Raw genomic sequence first — 14,801 nt, forward strand, 5'->3', positions numbered from 1 at the left:
AGGGCAGGGTTCCGACCCAGGCAATCTCACGTGGCCTTGTCCCGGGCATTTGGGCTAGGGAGGGAGGAGCCTGTGATCAGAAGGTGGCCAGTCTGGGTCCTGGATGCCAGGGTAAGTGAGGCCTTTGCCGTTCTCATTTGTTATACTGGGATCACTACGTTCGCTGTTTTGGGTTATTGAGAGGAACGTTAGCAAAGACTGTAATGAGGATCTAGTTAGTGCTTCCTGTGTGCCAGGCAGGTGACACGTACTCATGTGTTTTCATCTTTCACGCTCACAACAATCCTACGCACCACGGGCAGATACCCACCCGTTTTACATTCGCAGAAGCTGATGTTGAAGTGGAGGGGAGGGGCACTCCTGGTCCCATAGTTAGTAAGCAGGGACCCGGGGTTCGGCCCCGGACCATTCTCCTTGATCACTACCCTAGGTCTGTGACACCTGTGGCGGGGCCTGGCTGTTGGTAGGTGCTCAAAATGGTTAGTATCCTGTCCCCCTCTCAGAAGGAGCAGGTTCCTTGAGGTCCCACACCACTGGGGGATGCAGGGGAAAGCCCTCCTCATAGCAACCTGTGGGATAGGCATTGCTTTTATGTCCATTTTAGGGATGGGGAAGTTGAGGCTTGCCCAGGATCTCACAGCTGGTGAGGTATAGGGGCCCAGATTAGAACCCCGGAGTTCTGGCTCCAAGTGCTGCCATGTGGGAGACAGGCCTGTCGCTGGGGAGTGAGGTTCCCGTCCTGATCTTCATTCTCTGCTCTTGGGGGTGGCGCTGTATGTCTCTGGCTCCTCCCAGCAGCTGTGTACGGGGTGAGGGGTGGGGTGCCCAGGTCTCCAGCCTCCACAGTGCCCTGCCTCTGGAGGGCATCCCTAAAACTCAGCTCGTTCCATCCCGGACTGCTCTAATCCAGCGTCCTGACTCCGTGGCTCCTTCTCTGAGGCTCTCTGTTCTGGGGTGGGCACTGCCGTCTTTCAGCTGCCCACCTGGACCCTGGGGGTCATTCCTGAACACCACACTCAGCCTCTTGTCCTCATCCTGAAGGTGACTGGTGTGTCGCTGAGACCTGCTCTCAGGTCCTCTGGTCACCCTTCCACCCTCATGGCAGCTCCGCAAAGGCTGCTGTCTCTGCTCCTGTCCCTCCAGTTCCTTCTGCGCTCTTCCCTTGGCAGGACTCCCTAGCGTTTCCCTGGCTCCCCACTCTCCTTGAGCCAAGATCCAGAAACCTTATCCTGGCTTCTGAGACCTGCAGGGGCTTGGCCGGCCTTAGCGCTCCTGCCTGGAGGGACCCTCTCCTCTCACAGGCCATGAGCCAGTCCTCCTGGCCTCATTCCAGTTCCTCAGACTCACCCTCTGGGTCCTGATAGGTGTTTCCATCACCAGGATCTCCCTCCACAAACCCTTCCCCGACCCCGGGATAACGAGGTCTGCAGGTGCGCTGGGGCTGTCCCTTTGATTCTAAGAGCCTTTTGAGGGGAGTGGTATTGCCCATTTTGCAGATGGAGAAGCTGAGGCTCAGGAAGCTGGAGTCGGATCCCAAGGCTCCTCACTATGGAGCCCGTGTTCTCGGTGTGTGCATGTGTGTGTGCGCCCTGGTGTTCGCACACCGCCGGCGCTGCCGTCTGTTGTCTGTGCCAGGCGGTGTTTGGGCTGGGATGAGCCACCCCCCCTTGGGAGAAGGAGGTCTGGGATGGTCTCTGGGGACCAAGTCTGCCTCTTCCTTTGCGGGGTGGGGATACTAGTGTGCGCATGGGGCCGGGGCATCAGGCTCTCTCCAGCCCCCCACCGCAGCCTCCCAGCCCCTCCCATTAATCACCCCTTCGCTTCAAAACAAACACCCGCGAGCCCAAACCGCCCATCCAGCCAAGGCACAGATGGAGTGCCGATCGGAATTAATTAGTCAGGTTGCCAAGGCAACCAGACCCAGGATCCAGCCTTACCTCCTGGGGTGGGGGGGCAGCCCACCCACCTGTCAGGCCCCGCCCCCACCTTTCATGGCCCTGCCCCTCTCCCCCTTCCGCAGCTGGGGGTACCCTGGGGACTCTTCTGAAAATCAGGAGGTGGTAGGTGGGAGGGACTGTCCAAGAGCTGGGTTCCAGTTTGCAGTAGGTCACGCTTGGCTTGGTGGGAGCTTGGGCAGGACCTGCAAAGCTGGGAGCCATGCGTGGTTCTGTAGGAACAGACGACGGCCGGACCTGACTGGGGAGGTGCTTTGAGGGGCCATCTGAGACTGGTGCGAGAGGAAGAATGACCGAGTGACTGTGGCCTGGACTTGAGATCCCTCTGACGTATGCCACCGAGGGAGCTGTTAGGAGCAGCCAACCTCTGTCGTCCACGGTAGTGACGGGGCGGCCTCTCAGGACTCTGTCCTCCTCCATCCCCACCGTGTTCCTCTTATCCTCTGCCTCACCTGTGCACCCATAACCAGGTTTGGGTTCTCCATCCTTGCTCCTTGGTCTGCCCATGAGTCCACCGGCTCTTTCTTCCCAAGTTGCCTTGGGCAAATGACTTAGCTTCTCTGTGCTTCTGCTTCCGTGTCTGAAAAAACAGGCAGGAACAGCACCCAGCTAGCTCTCAGCATGGTGTCTGGTCTCTGGTAACTACTAGATTGTTCCTTGTACCACTGCTGGATGCAGGGGTGCCCAGGGAGAGGGGCTCTGGGGAAGACAGAGGGCACAGAAGCCCCACCGCCCTTTGGGGAAGTTGAGGCACACGCAGGAATGACCATGCTGACCGGTGAGGAGGACCCTCCCCACCGACTTCCCTCCCAGAATGGCTCACTGTGTGGGAGTCAGCCATATTGCAGATGGGGAAGTCGAGGCCTGGAGAGGGCACTTGGGGCAGCGGGCTGGCGTCTCTGGCGTAAGTCTGGGCCCCTGTTCTCTGGATCTTCCCGGCTGGTGCTGGCTGGAGGGTCGCACAAGACAGGTCTTGCAAGGCCGGTTTCCCTTTGTAGAACCATAGGGAATCCATCCTTGCTCCTGCTTGGGCCTCAGTTTCCACTTCTGTGAGATGGGGGCTCACGGGGGTGTAGCTGGTGGTAATTCTGGCTGAAGCAGGTTGGGGCTGTGGCTTTTTATTCTTTGAGACATCGGAAGAGGGGCTGGTGTGGATGGACGGGCTGCAATTTCTGGCCGAGGTCTTTCCTGGAGGTGCCCTCAAGGGAGAGGGTATGGAGGGGCCCTGAGGGGCATGGGCCAGCTCTAGCCCCATCCCCCTCCCTTGGAGCCTCTGATGCTGGGCTCTGTAGGGGCAGGACCTGCAAAGCTGGGAGCCATGCCTGGTTCCGTAGGAATGCACAACGGCTGGAACTGACTGGGGAGGGGCCTCGAGGGGCCATCTGAGACTGATGTGAGAGGAAGAATGACCGAATGACCACAGTCATTCTTGGCTCATCGGGGTGCCGCCCTGGCTTGGCACACCCATTGCCAGGTTGGGGTGAGGCTCAGGGCAGGCCCTTCCTCCTACTTTGCCGCCCACCTGGTCTCTAACACACTGAGCTCACTGAGGCCAAGCCTGTCTCTCCTGCCCCCAGGCTGATAGGCCATTTCCTCCTCTGTGTGACAGGGAGGAGTCTCTCGAGCTGGCACAGTGGGACTGGGACACGTGTCTGACCCCATAGCCTCTCCCCCAGGGACTGTGGGCCCGTCGTTGGCTCTCTGTGAGCCTGTTTCCCCATCTGTCCTCTGGCCTAACGATGTGTTCAGTGAACTCACCTGTTGGAAAAGATTCGGAGGGGCTTCAACCAGGGGTGGCAAACTCAGGGGCCTATGGGGATCAGATCACTTAAAGGTTCGAATCCGGTCCGAGTGAGGCAATAGGGCATGGCGGGGCCTGTGGTCAACATGGGCGCTCGGGCTCTGCTACTGCAGCAAGCTCGGGTTTTTCTCACCGGTGATCCGGCCAACAAAACTGATCTGTGGGCGGTGTTTGGAGCTGCCAGCTTGCCCCAGAAGGCACACTCGACAAATGGATTAACTGGGGGGTATTTAGCTCTCCTTTACATAATAACAAGGGCTAACATTTATTGAGGGCTTGTTCGGTGCCAGGAGCGAACTAAGCACTTTACTGGGATTATCTTGTTTGATCCTCACACCGGCCCGAGGCAGGCAGGGTGTAGCTGTGATTCCAGCGGATTCCGTGGATGAGGCAGTGGTATCAGAGAGGTTCAGCCAGTACCCCAGGTCACACAGCTGTGGGGGCTGGAGCAGGGTCGCCCCGGGGCCTTCAGATTCCTCTGTGGAGGTGTCTCCTTCTAGCCCAGAGGGTGGAGGGGAGGAAGGGCAGACCCACTTGGGGGTGGGAACTCCCAGACCTGCAGCTTTTGCTTCCCTTACAAGAGGAGGCTGGGGGAGAGGGGAGAGACAAAATTAAGCAGCCGAAGGGTGTTGTGGCGCTGAGAAGGAATAACTTATTTTTTATGAGCTTGTTCGCATTTGTGAAGTTAAGTAAGCAGAAATTTATGCCCTTCGTTGGCATGCATTAAAGGGGAGGGCCGCCTGGGCCGCGTGTAGTTACCAGGAAACCTCATGCTTCCCAGCAGCTGCGCCCCTCCCCGGCACGAGGCGGTGCCCATGTCTGGAAGGTTTGTTTGGGCTGTGTGCGGGGATTTCTTCGGATCCAGCTGTGGCCATCTGCTGACGGCCCACTGTGTGCTTGTCCTGGCCTGCGGCCGCTGGGACTGGCCTTGCTGTGTCTGAGAACGGCTCACCCGGCTGCTGGCAGTGCAGCTTGGCCCTTAGGTCAGAGGCTGAATGTTCTAGACCCTGTTCCCCGCCTCCATGGTGGGGGCCTCAGAAGGCCCAGAGACCACCCGTTTTGCTGCCCAAGAGCTCTGAGGCCTGAGGCATGTTGCTTGAGCTCCCCCAGCCTCGATGTCCTCATCTGTAAAATGGGGATGGTGGCAACACACACCTCCTGGGATTGTGTCCTGCTTGTGACACAGCTCATCTGAGATGACATCGGCTTGTGGGGTGGCATGGCCTATTTGCTCGTTGACCTGGCTCCTTGGGGGCCCTTTGTTTCTAATGGCCCTGAGAGCTAGATGGTCCTTCCTGCAGGAGGCCTGACTGGACACCCCTACCTGGCCTTGGTAGTCTCAGGCTCTCCCATGTCCCCCCTGCAATTACTGGTCTCCTGTAATTACTACTCCTTTCCAGCTGTGAGCTTCCTCAGGGCAGCATAGCGTCTGTTCTGATCCCTCTGGATGCCTCGTGCCCGCCCCAGGGCACGAGAGATGGCATTCAATGAACAAGAAGGAAATCTAGCATCTCGGCCTTGGTTTTCATGCGTTTGGAATTAGAAGTCCCTTCCAGGTGTGTCGTGATTTATGTGTGTGTGTGTTTCTTTTAGATTTATTTATTTATTTGAGAGGCAAGGGGAAAGGCAGAGCGGGAGAGAGAATCTCCAGCCGCCTTCCTGCTGAGTGCGGAGCCTGATTTGGGGTTCGATCTCATGACCCTGAGATTACGACCCGAGTCCAAGTCCAGAGTCGGACACTCAAGTGACTGAGCCACCAGGGCACTCCGATGTATGGTTTTAAAGGCACTTTTGGGCTAATGCCCTTATTTGATCTCTACTTTTTGGTCCCCTTGTGAAGAAGACAGGATGAGTTACAGGTGGAGTGGGTGGAAGGGGGGGGGGATTTCAATCCAGCGCCCATTCATTTGTTCGTTCATGGGAACTTCTGAACTCCTGCTCTGGGCCAGTTAGTAGGGGTCTTGGCGGGGGAATCCGATGGGATTCTGCCCTCCAGGGACTTAGAGGCTGCCCTCGATAGGCAGGTACAACGGGGCTAGGAGGAAGCTGGGGAGGCTGTGGGGGGTCACTGCATCTCTGTAGGCCCGAGTCTGTCATCTTGTCTAATGGGTGACAGCTCAGAGGCTTACAGCCTCTTCTGGTTCTGGTGGGCTGAGCTTCTCGGGTAGGGGGTTGTTGCCAGACACTTGCTAGGAAGCCTTAAGACCTCAGGACTACCCATCTTCCAGCCCTATTAATGCAGCCCTGGTCTATCCAGGAGGCTGAGGGGCCCTGAAGACACAGTGGCTGTCCCTGCTGTTGTCCCTGGGCCTGTGGCCATGAAGGTGGTTGTCTACACGCTGTGGGAGTCTGTCTCTGGTTAGAATTTGCAGTCAGCCCGGAGCTAGGGACAGGGGTGTGGGGAAGGAGAGCTAAGGGGCCTGAGGACTGGTGGGATGGGGGGGTCATCTTCTCTGAATGGAGTTGTTCCACTTGGGGGGCTTCCTGGAGGGACGTCGAGGTTGCAGAATAGGGGGAGATCAGCACCTTGGGGGACCAGGTGGGCCCTGGGGAGTGAGTAGAAAGGCGAGGAACGAAGTTGGGAAGGCTGTGTGTTTTATTCTGGCCTGTTGGGAGCCCGCAGCCAGGTGAGGTGGGTGTCCGGGAGGAAGGTGCCGCCCCCTGCGGTAGCTCAGGTGTGCAGCTGGAGCCTGGCGCAGGTGTGGAGAGAGGGCAGATTCGCACGGGTCCTTGTTGGCTCATGAACTTGTCCCCTCTGCCTCCGGGAGCTCCGGGAAGGTACAAGAGGGAAGTGCATTAATTCGGCAGATAGTTCTCAAGCATCTAGTATGAACCAAGCATTGTGCAAGGCACTGAGGGTCTGGGGGTCAACGAGAATGGTTCCTGCCATCAGGGACCGTACAGCCAAGGGGAAAGGCCGACTAGGGTGAGTGATGCCCCAGCAGACTGGAGGACTTCCTGTAGGAGGTGGCTCTGAATTCTGCACAAAAAGTAGGATTCATGAGGTGGGGGCAGAGCAGAAGGGGTTGTGGGAATTTCAAGGGGAAAGGCCAAGAGGTGTGAAAAGACTCCTTGAGTTCAGAGGAGGGGGAGAAGCTCATGTGCTTGGGTCTGGGGTTTGGGAAGGAGGATTTGGGAGACTGGGGAGGAGGCAAGGCTTGGGAGTTTCTTTCGGGCCAGGAGAAGGAGTCTGGGTAGTGAGTCCTGCACTGGGGAGCATGCTGCGCACCTGGAAATCGGGTGTGGATGATGTGTCCCAGGATGGAACACAGAGTGGGAAAAGCTGAGGCGCTGGGGAGGGGACTTCTGGGCAGTGCCACTCTGGGGTCGGGTGAGAGGCTGGTAGTGGGATCAAGGCTGCAGGAAGGTTCAAGAGAGGAGCCAGGGAGGCCCAGTGTACGTGTGGGCACCTGTGTGTGTGGTTTGTTGCCATGCTGCCGGGAGTGGTTTGTTCTGATGGGCGTCCGGGTTACAGGGTGGTGTGGGAGGGCAGATTTGCGGAGACACGGCCAAGACAGATCACGAGAGGTCTTGAATGCCGCAGTCAGGACCAGGGAGGCGATCAGAGGCTTCTGAGCAGGGCAGTGACCCACAAGCCTGCTGTGCCTCCGGAAGTTTCCTTGGGCAGCTGGGCAGAGGGTGGGCGGAGGCAGGGTAGTCTGGGTGGGCCGTTAGGAGACTGCGCCTGCCTGGGGGACTTTCACGAGCCAGAGACAAAGGCGAGGAGGGAGGGCGGTCGAGAGCCCTGGGCAGGCTCAGTGGAAGGGGAGGCTGTAGAGGTCGAGAGAGTTCTGCTCTGTGGAGGGGAAGAAGACGCAGCAGGTGGCTGCACGGAGGAGGCGGGAGAAGGGGCCCATGGATTCGGGGAGCCTTTGAAGGATGAAAGGGAAGGTCTGAGCCAGGAAGGAATTAACATCATTAGCGAACACCCACCCCTAGCGACGCTTTCTGTCCCCAGCACTGTGCGCCTGGCTCCTCGCTTCCAGCTGCTTGGCTTTGGGCGGCGTCTTTGGACCCAGCACCTCCGTTTTGTTGTCTGCAAAATGGGGAGACTGTCCGAACCCACCTCTAATGGAGTCTTTGTGAGGATTGGGTGAGCGAATCTGCCGGGCTTCCGGGACGCTCCATGGTGAACTAGTTCGTTGGCCGTGGTCATGACAATGTGATTGAACGCCACACGCCTGCAGGGCAGCCTTGAAATACAGGGACAGGTGAGGAATGGGCTCCGAGGAGGGTTCAGTCTGCCCTAGGCCATGCAGCTGGGAGGGGTACAGAGCAAGGGACCCCCAGACTTGGCATGTACCATCCTCCATGACTGCGGCCTCCAAAGATGCCCAGCCCAGCGGGCTCCGTGAACATTCTCTCTGCTCCTTCCATGTTGAAAGCTCTTGGGTCCAGCACGAGGGCACGGGGGGCAGGAGTCAGCCTCTGGCTGGTCCCACCAGGTGGGAGAATTCAGGTCAGCTGCTCTTCTTTCTCAGAGCCTTAGCTTTCTCATCTGTTAATGGGGGCCCCATGGGCCCTGTAAGCTCTGTTCTGTCAGGCCCTGGTAGGGCTCCTTTCCCAGCTTCTCTGTACCTGCTTGACCACGTTGCCTTGAGTGGGCAGAGACCAGGGTGGACATGGGAGCTGCAGGTCATAACAACAGTGGTAAGGGGCTGGGAGGCTATCTTGTCAGCAGTAGTAAAAATGAGCATGCCTCAGCAAGTGGGGAGGTGGGGGGTGGGGACAGAGACCAACTGGGAGTGATGCACCTCTTGGGGGTGCTCTGGGGGTCTTTTGCTTTTTTTGCTTCTTTTGCTTTTTCAGTCCCACACCCCAGGCACCTCTTCTGCATCAGTCCGCCTGCTGGCAGTGAGGACACAGAGGGGACATGGTGCTGTCTTGGCCCTCTGAAAGGGAGATGGTGGCCGTTTAGGGGGACGCTACTTGGTGCTGGTAGAACACAGGGTTGCTGTGGAATGGTGAAGCCAGACCTAGGGTTCAGGGCAGACTTCCTGGAGGAGGCGATGCCCGAGCTAGAGACGGTTGGGGTTCACAGTGTGGGGGCGAGTGCAGGGAGAAGGGGGTGCCAGTGCCAGTGTGGGGTGGGGTGGGCGGAGGATGTGAGGGGGGCTGAGTCTGGAGCAGGAGGTGGGGAACGTACAGCACCTCTTACAGAAGCATCTCACATCAGCAAAGAGCTTGGACTTTAGCCCGGGCCTTCAGGGAGCCCCAGAAAGACTGTGAGCAGGAGAGGCAGCCTCAGCATTGCTCTCTGGAAGACTCTTTCGGGCTGCTCTACGGAGGGGCTGGAGAAGGCCACGTGGGCAGCTGGACAGTCCTGGTGAGGTGGGGAGCAAAGGACAAATGTGGGACATTTTGGGGACAGAAGTGGCAGATCATCTACCAGGGCGGTGGGGAGAGGCAGTTGAGGATAGTGCCAGGGTCTGTGTCCGGAGCAAGCTGGTGGGTGGTGGTGACCTTGACCAGGAAGAGACGTGTGGGCAGGCGTGGGCTTGTTCCAGAAGCTGACCTGGTCTGGCAGGTCTGGGGCATCTGAAGGCACGGGTAAGAGAGAGCAGCTGTGGTTAGATCGGGGACACAGCCTGGAGGAGCAGTCGTGTTTTGGTGGGTGGGACAGGAGGGGACCCCCCCAGAAGGAGAGGCCTCAGTCTCCTTCTGTGTTGTATGCCTGGGGCCTGGACGGGCTAAGGGAGCTTCCAGCTCTGACTGTCTATGAAGTCCCCCAGAGGGTCAAAAAGTGGAAGGAGTGAGTTTCACTGGGGGAGGCGGGTGGTCCCCACGCACAGTGGCTTTGGTCCTGGACCCAAGTGTGTTCACGGAGTTCACTGGGAGTGTGGAGAGAAGACATCCAGAAGGCTGGGGCTGTTACCTCCCTCTACAGCTCCAATCTGTAACAACTGAGGTTTTTGTTTTTGTTTTTGTTTTTTTAATATGAGAAATTAGAGGCTGGTTATTTATTTTACAGAATAATTGGGAGGAGGGTTTCCTTAGAAGCAGTAATCTCCTGTGTGTATGTGTGTGTGTGTGTGTGTATGTGTGTTGGGTTTCCGTTTGCCTGAGTCTCCACTGGTGCATGAGTTTCTCGCTCATCTTTCTTTCTCCATCATAATGTGGCCGGAATCCCGGGCCAGGTAAACAGTAGGCTCTCAGTAGATGTGGACCGTCTCGCTGGCAGAGTGCAGCGCCCTGCAGGGATCCCCAGCCTCCATGGGTGGCCCTCCCAGTTAATAAGCAGCCTCGGCATCTGGGGAGCAGCCAACTGTCTCCTTGGCCTCTCTTCGGGCCGCCTGTTGGCTCTGCGGTCTGCTCCAGGACGACAGGCAGGGCCTTGCACCCTGCTTGTCCCCGGACCCTGAGTGAACTCCCTACCATGTCACACCCCGGGTCTCCTACCCCTGCAGAAGGGAGACCAGTTTGCTGACCCAGCGCCTGGGGAGCTCTAGGCCCACAGGCGCGTGGATAATGTCCTTCTGCTCTGTGCATCTTGTCCACCCCCTTCTAGGTGAAGAAATCGGGGCCCGACAGGGAGGGTCTGGCTCAAGGCCTTGCCACCAGGGAGCCGGGCTGGAGCTGGGATGCCTCCCACCCTGAGCGCCTCTGGCCGAGGAGGGCCTGGGAGGATTTGAGCCAAGCTGGAGGGGCAGAAGGACTCTATGGCCACGGCTTGGTCTCAGACTCTTCTCCTTCCTTGCTCTGTGCCCTTGGGCAAGCGGCATCACTGCTTTGGGCCTCAGTTTTCTCATCTCTCAAATGGGTATAGTTAACAGGGCCTGTCCCACCGGGCTGGGGAGAGGGTTGACAGTTCATTTGTGTAAAAGGCCTATGGGGGTCTGGCATGTGGTGAGGGCCACTTATCAGCAGTGACCTTGGGGGCCACTTTGTCTTTCTGAGCCTCAGTTTCCTCATTTGAGGAAGGGGTCTGAGGTGCTTTATCCTCTCATCCTGGGAGGTGGGGAGCTGTGTGTGCACACAGACCGAGAGCGGTGAGGTCTCCTCTGTGGTCTACCAGGCTCCCTGTTGGCCCTGACCACAGCCCTGTAGGTTTGCTGTCTTGACTTGACCGAGGTGTTTGTTCAGGCCCCAGGATCACTGTGCTGACCCGCGTGGGGCTGGAGCCCCAGTGGCGAGCACACTGTGTTTGCCGGTGGCCCCAGTGGTGCTGGGGGTGCGGGGGGGGGTGGAGAGGGGACGGACACCTGCCACAGACAAGAATGGAGAGAGAGTCACTGTGGGAGAGGGGAGAGCCGCCTTGGAGGAAAGCTTGGAGGGAGGGTCTGCCGTGGGCAGTTCAGCCCACAGCTGCTTTGACCTTCAGGAGGATTTATGGCTTCAGTCTGGGAACCATGGAAGCTTCTGGAAGTGTTTTAAGAGAGGGTCTCTCTACGGGTCCATGATAGATGGCATTTCGAGAGGCTCTCTGGCAGCTGAGCAGAGGGGTGGGGAGGAGCTTGGGGCACGCTTGAAACCCTGGGAGGTGGTTGTGGTCTGAGTAAGAGCCATCAGTGGCTCGGATGTACAGATGTGCGGCCTGGACCGATGTCGGGATGGATTGGAGGTGAAGGATGGACAAGGCAGAGGGCAGAGTCAAGTGTGATTCAGATGATGGGGCTGAGCCCAGAGAAGTTTGGTAATGGGCCCACCGTCACACAGCTGGCGGGTCAGGGAGCGAAGCCTCGGGCCCCAGGGTGTGTAGGAAGCAGCCCTGCAAGGAGGCGCCCGTGGCAGGGAGGTGGAAGGCAGTACGGAGCCAGCGGTGACATACTCGCTGCTTCATCCCCGGGTCTGCCCAGCGCCAGGTGTGATGGAGATAGATCAGGGCACCTGCCGGGGAATGGGGGCTTTGGTCCATGTTGCCCACCGCTCCAAGGGGCAGGGGTCGGCGGGCAGAGGAACCAGGCAGGGGAGAGCCGAGCCGGCGCGAGTGGTGGCCAAGCATCACACCTTCAGGGGGCAGGTACAATGGTGAGGAGTCCAGGACTCCCAAGTGAGAAAGACCCAGGTTTGCAGCCGGCGCCAGCATTTCCCAGAGAGCTGGCCGTGGCCCCACTGGCCTCAGTGTTCCCATCTGTAAAGTGGAAATTGTTCGAAAATGGCTGGGATGATGCAGGACTTAGCACAAGACCTGGGACACGGCCTCTCTGATCTGGGACAGGTCGTGGCCTGCCCAGCCAGCTCAGTGCGGGGGCAGACCTTACCCTTGAGGGGCAGGAGGGGAGGCCACTGGTGGGGGAGGACCAGGAAAACTGTCATGGGGACAGGCTCCTGTTTCGTGGAGACTAGAGTTCTGTGAATCGTGGGAGCCAGAGAGAGGCACAGAAGTGCAGGCAAGCGGCAGAAGAGTCTGCAGAAGGATGGGATGGGGCCAACTTCGATGAGCCCTAGCAGTGCTTAGAGACTGTCCTTTGCGTGGTTTTACCAGGTAACCATGCAGATAGCCCAGAGAGGGTGAGGGCCAGGTTCAAGGTCACTCAGCAGCTGGCGCTGGGAGCAAACCTGCTGGCTCGGGGCCTGGGCCCCGCCCCCCTCTGAAGGAGGGATGTGATCATTTGTCTGGGGAGTTTAATAATGAATGAAGTCGAAGTGTCTTTAATGCAGGCAGCAGGCCCGAAGTAATAAGGGGCCCTGTATTAATTCGGAAGTTAATGAATATGCAGGTGTGTCTGAATGATTAATAGGGCTCCCAGGGCTTTGGAGAGGGGTGTGTGAGCTGATGGGGATATGAATATTGCATACATCTGGCAAGTCGGATAAACTGGGGAGCAGGTGGGCATTCATGCTCCAGGGAGGGTTCGAGCGGCCACCAGGGCTGAATTTACAGACGCTCCGGGGCAGATGTCCCGTGTCATGGCTAAGTGCACTCCTGTTTGACTGTGTGATCTTGGGCAAGTCACTTCACCTCTCTGAGAATCAGTTTCCTGCAGGAGGGGCATAAAGAGAGTACCCGGTCCCTGGGCCCTGAGCATAGGGATGGGTACTGTGCAAACCAGCTGACACAAACTCTCGTAGCCTTTTAGAAAGGAGGGCAGAGTTGGCTGAGAAAGGCCAAGGAGAGAATAACAGAGACAGTTCATTCCCTTGATGATGGACAGCACTGTACAGTTGGTAAGGGGGTGGGGAGCGTCTTTCCTCGGTCTACCCCGTGGCTCCACGCAGCAGTGGCGTGGGGCAGAGGAGATGGGTCTTGGGGAAGCTGAGGTTCAGGGATTGGCTGGTCCCTGCTCAGCTCAGCAGCCGGCCGGCACAGAGTCGGGCCTGGGCCCAGGTCTGCAGCCTTTGACCATGAATCTCGGAGGAGGCAGAGGTGGAGGGTCCCACACCACCTCTTGGAGCCATAGTGTCTCTGCCTGGCTTGTAAGGGTCTGTCTGCCTCTTGGGGCTGTTTCGACGTGTTGATGAGAAAATGGGACACTAATCCCTCGCCTGGATATCAGGCCTCTGGGGGGTCCTGGGCTCTGCAAATGACGTCTCTTATTGTTTGTAACAGCTGTCCTGGGAGTCGGCCTGCAGCGGCCCTGTCTCGTGGGTGCTGGGGGGCTCTGGGTGCTGGGCTACTTTGTAGCCTTGGGTCCTTGGACACATCGCTGAGCCTCTGTCTGCCTCCGTCTCCTCATCCTTCTAGGGAGGCATAACAGCATGGCTCTTGTGTGTCAAGTGTGCGGGCCTGGCGCACAGTTGTGCTGGGCACAGTGAGCTCCCTTCCCCGCCTTTCTACCTGCCCTGGGCCACATCACAGCCCTGCGCGTGGGTACCCTTTCTGCGCCCCCATGGCCCCTTAGTCATCCTGTGAGCCTGTGAACATTGATGGAGCGCCTCCTCGGTGCCCTGCTGGACCCGGGGTTTGCAGGGTGAGTGAGACCGCCCTCCCCGTCTCTGTCCTTGACAAGGTCATGGTCCAGGCAGAAGGCAGGTGTAAAACCGGTGTCCCGTGATGCCGGCTGGGACGGGGCATGGGAACCAGAGGATGGTCCCTGTGCAGGCCTGGGCAGGGGCAGGGGCAGGGGCAGGGGCAGGGGCAGGGGCAGGGGCGGCGTGCTCATTTATCTTGCGGGCTTCCACGCTAGGCCTCCCACCCGAGGCTCTGTCCTGGCTGTGGGTCCTTGGCTCCCAGCGGGAGGTACTCTCAAGATGGCTGCAGGAGGGATCGAGGGAAGGACTGAACGGGTGGCTACTGTCTGGGCCCCTGCCTCGGGCCCCTGGGCTCTAGGCCAGGTGTCCCAGGTGCATCCAGGGGGCGGCTGTCTCGTGGCCTCCTCTTTTCCTTCCCACATCTCCGCTCTGGGCCCGGAAAGGCGCCCCCACCCCCTGCCCTGCCTCGCTGGCCTGGCTGGGCCACAGAACTGTGGCCTGTTGGGTTAAAGAACCCGAGCTGTCCTGGTCAGAGTGTAGCCTATGGAGACTGAGGTCCCAGGGTGGGGGGAGGGCTGTGGGGCAAGGCTGGGGTTAGAGCCCCTACTGGGCTGGTCCCGGTGCAGTCCTCTGCCGTGCTTGGCCTGGCTGGGTATTTATAGTCTCTCCCGATCTATATTAACACCAGGGCCTTGTGCAAAAGAGGCCTTTGCAGCCTTTGCATCTGAGGATGGCTTTGAACCCCCTGGGGGCTGTGGAATCAGAGCTCGCCCCTATGGGAAGGGGAGAACTTGGCTTCTCATCTTGCCCTTCGCGGCTCTGGGGCTCACGCTGGGTCTTTTGCCTGGAGAATCTTTGCCGGTCTGGGCCTGGGCTCGGGCCCCCTATTGGTGGGTTCAAGGTCTTTGGGGCTGGTTCTACCCCACTGCCCTCCAGCTCTGCAGAGAGCCTGTGTTCACAACATGGGCCCCAGGGCGTGGGCCGCGTGGCCTCGGACAAGCCGCCCTTGTCTGAGCCTCAGTCTCTCCATCTGTAGAACTGGGTAGAAGTCTCATCCAGCTTCATGTGTCAGGCACAGAGCGCTGGACGCTTGTGAGCTGGGAGTCAGTGTTTACACTCCTCCCGTCTCTTTTGGTTCTTGTCCCAGACGGTCCTCAGAGCCTATGGGGGACTGGAGTGTCCTCTCCGTTGGA

At 58.7% G+C, this 14,801-nt stretch overlaps 1 protein-coding gene across 4 annotated transcripts in view; it reads left to right on the plus strand.

Annotated features, from left to right (window-relative positions):
• Positions 1-14,801, plus strand: part of ELFN2 (extracellular leucine rich repeat and fibronectin type III domain containing 2) — a 52,580-nt gene that overhangs the window by 19,585 nt on the left and 18,194 nt on the right. The gene's annotated exons all lie outside the window — the stretch shown is intronic.

This window comes from Mustela putorius, unplaced genomic scaffold, assembly GCF_011764305.1.
Source record: "Mustela putorius furo isolate JIRA1106 unplaced genomic scaffold, ASM1176430v1.1 tig00000738_pilon_pilon_pilon, whole genome shotgun sequence".
Classification (NCBI taxonomy): Eukaryota; Metazoa; Chordata; class Mammalia; order Carnivora; family Mustelidae; genus Mustela; species Mustela putorius.